The sequence below is a fragment of the Eschrichtius robustus genome, chromosome 10 (genome assembly GCF_028021215.1).
Source record: "Eschrichtius robustus isolate mEscRob2 chromosome 10, mEscRob2.pri, whole genome shotgun sequence".
Classification (NCBI taxonomy): Eukaryota; Metazoa; Chordata; class Mammalia; order Artiodactyla; family Eschrichtiidae; genus Eschrichtius; species Eschrichtius robustus.
Genome location: NC_090833.1, coordinates 10,632,786 through 10,640,860, shown reverse-complemented (window position 1 = coordinate 10,640,860; position 8,075 = coordinate 10,632,786). Strand labels below are relative to the sequence as shown.

The following is an 8,075-nucleotide window of genomic DNA, read 5'->3' as shown; positions in this document are numbered from 1 at the left end:
AAACGAAAACAAAAAATCTTAAAATGATTTTTTTAAGAAGGAATATTACAATAGTAAAAAGAAAGCCAGTGACCACAAACACAAGGTGACCGGGATGCGACACTGAGAACAAGCAGCACTGTTGCATCCCACTGGACACCGTGCCTGTGAGGCCGGCCAAAGCGCTTTGTGTAAAAAGGAAGATTAGCAAATGTTCAGGGCACATAAAGGGCAAACCAGCAGCAAGTGGATATTGTCCTTGATGTAATCAGAGGGATGGGATTGGAAGGGAATAGCTTCTCCCATGTGACTTAATGGCCCTTCACATGGTGGCTTAGGTACCTCCAAGGAGTTCTCAAACCACTGATGGGTGACTTGGATTTAGACTAGCTTCCCAAACACACACACACACACACACACACACACACACACACACACACACACATGCACATACACACACTCATTCAGCCAGGCCTTCCCTCCCCGGCCTCCCCCAGCTACAGGCCAGCCTCGGCAGAGCCCCTGCCTTGCCTGGTAGCTGGGCACTGTCCCTGTGGCCCTGGGCAATGACGAGGGTCCCAATCCCCACAGTACAGACAGGTCAGAAGCACAGTGCCACTCCTGCCGTGGCAGAGGCTGATGGGAACATGTCCCTCTCACAACTCAGACTCCACTAGGGCTGACCCTAGTCCCAAACAAGCCAAACATGGCTGGGTTTTAGGTGATCTGGACCATGGCCTCCCCTCTCTGACCCCTCACCAGCACCAGTCCCATCTGCTCTCCACCCCATCCTCCCCAGCCTTTGCATCAGCTTTGCATCCCTCTGCCTGGTACACTGGTGCCTGCACCTGTGCATGGTTGCCTCCCTCTGGTCATTCAGGTCTCAGCTTCCCCAGGGAAACTGTCCTTCAATGCTGAGTCTAAAGTCGTCCCCATCAGGCTTCCCTGATGGCGCAGTGGTTAAGAATCTGCCTGCCAACGCAGGGGACACGGGTTCAAGCCCTGGTCCAGGAAGATCCCACATGCCGCGGAGCAACTAAGCCCATGCGCCACAACTACTGAGCCTGCGCTCTAGAGCCTGCGAGCCACAACTACTGAGCCCGCGTGCCACAACTACTGAAGCCCGCGCGCCTAGAGCCCATGCTCCTCAACAAGAGAAGCCACCGCAATGAGAAGCCCGCGTGCCACAACGAAGAGTAGCCCCTGCTCGCTGCAACTAGAGAAAGCCTGTGTGCAGCAACGAAGACCCAAAGCAGCCAAAAATAAATAAATAAAATAAATTTTTTTAAAAAATTTTAAAATAAATAAAGTCGTTCCCATCACAAGCCCTCTCGTCTCTTCACTAGCAGGTATTTATTTATTTGTTTTCCTGCTTAGGGCCTGTCTCCTGTCACTGGAGTCTGAGCTCCATGAAAGCAGAGCTTGCTCCCTACTTGTTCATCAGCACCCAGGAGACCCCCAACAAATGTCTGCAAATAACCGAGTGATCTGTCTCAGAACCTTGGGTAAGTTCATGAACAGTCTGCTGAGCAAGCCACCCTTGCTTGGTTCCGAGGTCATGGCCACTGAATGGGCCACACTTCTTTCATTTTATTCGTGCAGCATATTTGTTGAGGCCACCCCTAAGTCAGGTTCCAGGCAGAAATCTCTAGACTGCAATCTCAGATCACTAAGGTTGGAGAGCAGATGGGATATTTCCAGTGACTCTCTCCATCTTGAAATTCTATGAAAATGAGAAAACCCATCTTCAGGAAAAAATACTCCACCTAAACACCCCATCCTGGGCTGCAGCCAGGGACCTGGGCAGCAAAAAAAGCTGTGGCATTTCTGTTGTCTGTGGCAATAATACTCTCACGTGCCAGGCACACAGCTCTGAACCCCAGTTCAGTGTTTGAGGCAGCTCAGTGGCCAACAGAGGCCAGAGGCTGTAGAGTTCAGTGAGCTTAGGCTGACCCTTACTAGCTTGGTTGACAGCATGACCTGCCAGAAAGAGCAGTGACAAGGCTTGTGCGGTCTTGTAAGCCCTAAGCGTGATGCCCAATACAGAGTGGGTGTTCAGGAAGCAGTAGCTACTGTTGCCATTGTAACCAGTTAATTCCCTGCTCAGAGGATCTGCCAGCATTGTAACCAGTTAATTCCCTGCTCAGAGGATCTGCCAGCTCTCCTGGCAGGTCTGTGTCATGCACCGCAGGCTATCCAATGTGACTGATGCCTGTGTGCCAGCCTCGGGGGCACCAAGCTGAGCAAGGCTCACCCCTCCCCTTGAGAACCTGCTGGGAGGTGGGGAAGCCAGATGTAGCCGCACGCACATGGTGTTCTTGGTGCTTTGAGAGCCGAGAGCCTGAGGTCTCTGTGCCTTGCCGAGGAGTGTGGGCTGCTCCTGGAAACACAGAGGTGCCGGCACCTCCCAGCCTGCCTCCCTGTCAGCGTGAAGAGCCTCCTCTGGTCCCCTCTTGATGTGGTCCTCAAAGGGGACCTCTCTCTGCCCTCTAGATTTTCTCCCTAGGACTTTAACTCCTAAAATTTCCCCTTGGCAGGTGGGTAACGAAGACATAACAATAACTATCTATAGGATAGATATAGATATCTACAGCGTCCGGGTGTGTGCTCCGTGCCAGGCACAGTGCCGAGTCTTTTTGTTTTGTATTTATTTTTGGCTGCGTTGGGTCTTCGTTGCTGCACATGGGCTTTCTCTAGTTGCGGAGAGCAGGGGCTACTCTTCGTTGCAGCGCGCGGGCTTCTCATTGCGGTGGCTTCTCTTGTTGCAGAGCACGGGCTCTAGGCACGCGAGCTTCAGTAGTTGTGGCACGTGGGCTTCAGTAGGTGTGGCTCGCGGGCTCTAGAGTGCAGGCTCAGTAGCTGTGGCGCACGGGCTTAGTTGCTCCGCGGCATGTGGGATCTTCCCAGACCAGGGCTCGAACCCGTGTCCCCTGCCTTGGCAGGCGGATTCTTAACCACTGCGCCACCAGGGAAGCCCAGCGCCGAGTCTTTACAGCATCGTCCCATTGAATCCTCCCGGTGACCCCACAAAACAGGTACTGTTGCTGTCCACATTTCACAAATGGGGAAACTGGGGCACCAACTGCTATGTCACGTGTTCAAGGTCACACAGCTGCGGCACCACCCTCTCAAAACACCACACTGGTGGTTCTCAAACCCAGATCCCTTCAGAATCACTGCCAATGCCCAGGTGCCACCCCAGAACAACAGACCATGGCCTCTGGGGGCGAGGACTGAGATTTGGTCTGTTTTTAAAGCTGCCCAGGAGATCGTGCCATGCATTCAGGTTTGAGGGCCCCTGCCCTTCACCCTCCCACTGCTCAGAAGGAGCACCCCAGGCGTGATGGGGTAGATCTGTCAGTTGCCAAGCTGCACCTAGGAAAGCACTCTCCTCCTGGCTGCCCCAGAAGAAGAAGGAGAGAGAGCAGGCCTTAGCCTGGCATGTCAGCCATTTCTCCCCAACAGGGCGACTGCGGGTGGGGGTGGGATTCCTAGGGCACAGAGCACAAAGGCTCCCTCTGCTCCCAGGCAGTGCCCAGACGCTACCCCGCCCACTGGGCCCAGTCTAAGCTCTGCCCACAGCTGGGGCCAGCCCCTCGACCCCCTACATTCCAACAGGGACCCCATGAGGCAGGAACAGACAGGGCTTTCAGGATGCATGCCTGCCAGGGGGGATGAATTATTACCCCCCTGCTATGGCAGAATTATCTGCCATGAGCTCAGGGTGGCATTTCACGTGCCAAAGGTTGGCTGGCCCTGCCCTGGCCCTGGCCGCTTGGCTCCGGGGCCCTCATTCCAACTGTGCAAGGACAGAAACTTTATTCTCTTCCACTGCAAGAGGCCTCCGCCCCTCACCATCTGTGCAGCATCCCCCTCCGTGACGCCCCTGCCCCCACCCAGGGGCCAGGGCCTCCCTTCTCCATGGCTCAACACAGAGCGGATTAGATAGGGTGATTCCAAAGTCAAGTTTCCCAGGTCCTTTTAAGCCAGGGATTTTATTGACAGGGAAAGCCATTGTTACCAAGATGTCCATGTCCCACCCCAACCTGTCCTGCTTTCTGCATGAGGCCCTGACAGATTCGAACAGCTGCTGCAGCTGGAACAAGCTTCTTGTGGAAGGAGCCAGGGCTTTGGGAGCCAGACAGCCCTTGGTTTGAATCCCAGTTCTGCCACCTACCACCTGTGGAACTTGGGCACTCTACCTGAAGTCTCTGGTCTCAGTTTCCTCCTCTGTAAAATGGGGATGACAACCTTGATCTTCCAGGAATGTTGTGAGGTTGAAATGAGCTAATGGATGTGCAAAAGCACTGAGTGGGAGCACAGAGGGTGTACAGCAGGGCAAGAACAATGCACCATGAGGGACCTCAAAGACTGACTTGGGGTATCACCCTCGGTCTGACCCCCCAGGGCCTCAGGTCGGGCCAGACCCAAAGTGAGTTGTCGGCAAACGCGAGCATATCCTCAAACTGATGCTCTTCCTTGCCTTCTCTAACAGAGAGTGGAGAGGGCAAATGTCTTTCATCCAGTGAGCCTACTTGGATTGATTGGTAGTGGTCGTCTACGGGAGCTGCCCACCCAGGCCCAGGACAAGGGAGGACAGTGAGGGATTAGCAATGTTTGCCACGAGAACAAGAAGTTTGGGTGGTGAGATGTATGCTACGTTTCCCATTTCTGTTATAGGACAAGGTCTAAATAATGCTTCTCGTTCTAGTTTTTGCCTGGATTTGTGTAACAGCCTCTACATTGATCTTTCTGCTTGTCCCTTCCTACCCTCTGGTCTTCAACTTCTAGAGTGAATTTTCTAAAATGAAAATCTGACCATTTCACTCCATTACCTGTCACTGTCCCATGGCTCCTCCCATTGCACTGAGGATCCCAGGGGTGGCTTTTAAGGCCTCCCTCCATCCACCTTCTCAGACTCATCCATGGCCACTCACTTCCAAATATCCCAACCTCAAGCCCCATAGATCTGAGGGCCTTCAAGAACCAAGATGTGAGGATCCGAGGCAGCTTGGAAAGTCAAACCCAAAACCCTGTGCCCAGACTCACAAGATCAGAGGGGTAGCCAGAGAGTTCACTGCATTTACCACCAGTGAGTTTAACAAACCAGAGGGAGCTGGTAAACTTCCAATGGACCCTGAAGTGCAGTTTAGCAAAGCTGTCACCTGCTCACCCTTAACCACACTGATGGGATTAGTCCTGAGTCACCCCTGCAGAGGGGAATTTACACTGCTCTGTCTCCTGATTGCCCATTCCAAGACAAATCTCCTTGGCAGCCAGACACAGGGTAGAGGCTTCCAGGCACCGCTGGGTCCAAAGCTTTCTAGTCCAGGGTCCAGGCATGTATGAGGGCCCTTGCCCCACAGAAGGCCAGTGGGGTTCCTCCTCATTCCCTCCCAGTTCCAACTCTTGCTATTCCCCTGAAGACAATCAGATATTTCAGTCTTTCAATTTCACAAACTCCTACCCTATGCTCCTGCTCTGGCCAGGTACGGAGATGAGCCTTGGGGATTCAGAGATGGCGCAATGCAAAAGTGTTCAGTGGACATTGTCAATGAGCCAGACAGGAGAGGTTGATGGTCAGGGCGCATAACCAGCGCCACATGGCTGAGGAATGAGGAACTCATAAACAAATCTCCATTTGTTTCTAAAAGATTGGGATGTCGACTAAAATGCTAAGGAAGAGTCTAGACTTGCTGAAGAGGCAAGCATATGAATGAGTTCCTTGAGGGAAAATAGCTTCTTTAAAGAAAAGAATCCAAACAGGTTTTTTTTTCTTTCTTTTTTTCTGTTTAACTTTTTACTTTGAAATAATGACAAAGTTATAGAAAAATTAGAAGAGTAGCACAAATAACTCCTAAATACTCTTCCCCTTGATTCACCAATTATTCACACTTTGCGACATTTGCTTTGTCATTCTATGTACAGCTTTTTTCTGAACACTTGAGGGTAAGTTGCAAATATGATGCCCCTTTTCCCCTAAATACTTCAGTGTATATTGCCTAAGAACATGAACATTCAGATAACCACAGTACAATTAGCAAAATCAGGAAATGTAGAGTTGACATAAAATTATATCTAATCTACAGGTCTTATACAAATTTGGTGAAGCTTAGAGCAGTTTTTTTTCCAGTTCAGGATCCAATCCAGAATAGCCCATCACATTTAAGTCTCCCTTAACTCTAGAACAGTTCCCCAGCCTTCCTTTGTCTTCCATGACATTGCCATTTTTGAAGAGTACAGGTCATTTATTTTGTAAAATATTCCTCGATTTTCATTTGTCAGAGATTTCCTCATGATTAGATTCAGGCTATGCATTTGGGGCAGAGATACCACAGAAATGATACTACGTCTTTCTCCATACATCATATTAAGAAGCACTTGATGTCAATTTGCCCTATTACTGGTGATGGTTACTTTGATCACTTGGTTAAGGTGGTGTCCACCAGTTTTATCTACCGTACAATCACTATTTTCTCTTTATAATTAATAAGTAATTTGCATGGGAGTACTTTGATGCTATATAAATATTTTATTTCTCATCAAGTTTTCACCCTCTAATTTTAGCATCTTGATTTTTATCTACATTAATTATTTCTCTGATGACTGCAAAATTGTGACTTAAGAATTTCTATTATTATGAGTCAGCATTCTACTGAAAGAAGAGCTTACAGTATACATACATACAGTGGATGATGGGCACATGAATTCTTATCTTATTCAATGGGTTATAATTCATTACTATTATTGGGGCTTCCCTGGGGGCCCAGTGGTTAAGAAGCCACCTGTCAATGCCGAGGACGTGGGTTCGATCCCTGGTCCGGGAAGATCCCACATGCTACGGAGCAACTAAGCCCATGTGCCACAACTACTGAGCCCGTGTGCCACAACTACTGAAGCCCGCACGCCTAGAGCCAGTGCTCCACAACAAGAGAAGCCACTGCAATGAGAAGCCCGTGCACCGCAACTAGAGAAAGCACGCGTGCAGCAACGAAGACCCAACGCAGCCAAAAATAAATAAATTTTAAAATTCATTACTATTATTATTTACTTGATAACCAAATTGTTCCAGATTTGGCCAGTGAGAGCTCATTCAACATGGCTGCTATGTCCTTTTGATGTGTCTCTCTTATTCATTGAGCACTTCCTTATTTTCTGACACAAAAGGATGCTCTAGACTCATCCTATATTTTCTATGGCCTTGCCCAGGAACCAACCATTTCTTCTAGCAGCTCTGGTTTCCCTGTGGGAGGATGGTATTATGGTGTTTAGAAGCAAGGAGCTGGGCACAGCTGGGCTCACTGTTCGCAGGGTATCATTGCTTCTAGGTCCTCTCAGTGGATAGAACTAGGAAACACATACACATATAAATATAAATCCAAGAGTTCATACTGATGCCTCCAGTTCCCATCCAATACCACAGCGTTCTTCCTGGCCTTCCCCATTTCCTATTTGTATGTCCCTTCTACAACAGTGAGAAACCTGCCTCTCAACATCCTCAATATATTTCACCTTTTACTCAGTCTGCCAATGCACAGAGACTAGTTTCAGAATTAGTCACTATGAAAAGCAAGCCCATTAGGTAGAGTTCAGTATTTGTTTGCAATTCTTTTTATCTTTAGACTGAGGGTATATATCAAAGTTCTGTATTCAAAAGTTACTTGGGGTGCTTGCAGTACAGATACTAAAATTGGAACAATACAGAGAAGATTAGCATGACTCCTGCACAAGGATGACCAAAAAATAGTTACTTAAATTAGTCCTTTTTTTCACTTCAGTGTGGTTTGTTATTCATTTGAAACATAATTCAATAATTTATAAATATAGAGCTACTTCGTTAGAGATTTTTATTTCTTTCCATGGCTTGTTTTAGTTCTCTTATAAATAACATGTAACTAAATTTTCTTTTCCCCACTTTTTTCAGCTTGTCTTCTTGTTGTTTTTGTTTTAATAAAGGAAATTAACCCATTTACATGTATAGTGAAAGCTAATATGTCTGGTCTTTTTCCTGACATCTTGTTTGTGTTATTTCTTCAATATGGATGGGAGAGAATTAGGAGACCCTTGTATCTGCCAGAGCCCAGCACCTGGTCTGG

At 48.5% G+C, this 8,075-nt stretch overlaps 1 non-coding gene across 1 annotated transcript; it reads left to right on the top strand.

Annotated features, from left to right (window-relative positions):
- Positions 1-7,645: 7,645 nt before the first annotated feature.
- Positions 7,646-7,749, top strand: LOC137771117 (U6 spliceosomal RNA). The gene has a single exon (XR_011075328.1). It is a non-coding gene; the product is annotated as a U6 spliceosomal RNA (small nuclear RNA).
- Positions 7,750-8,075: the final 326 nt, after the last annotated feature.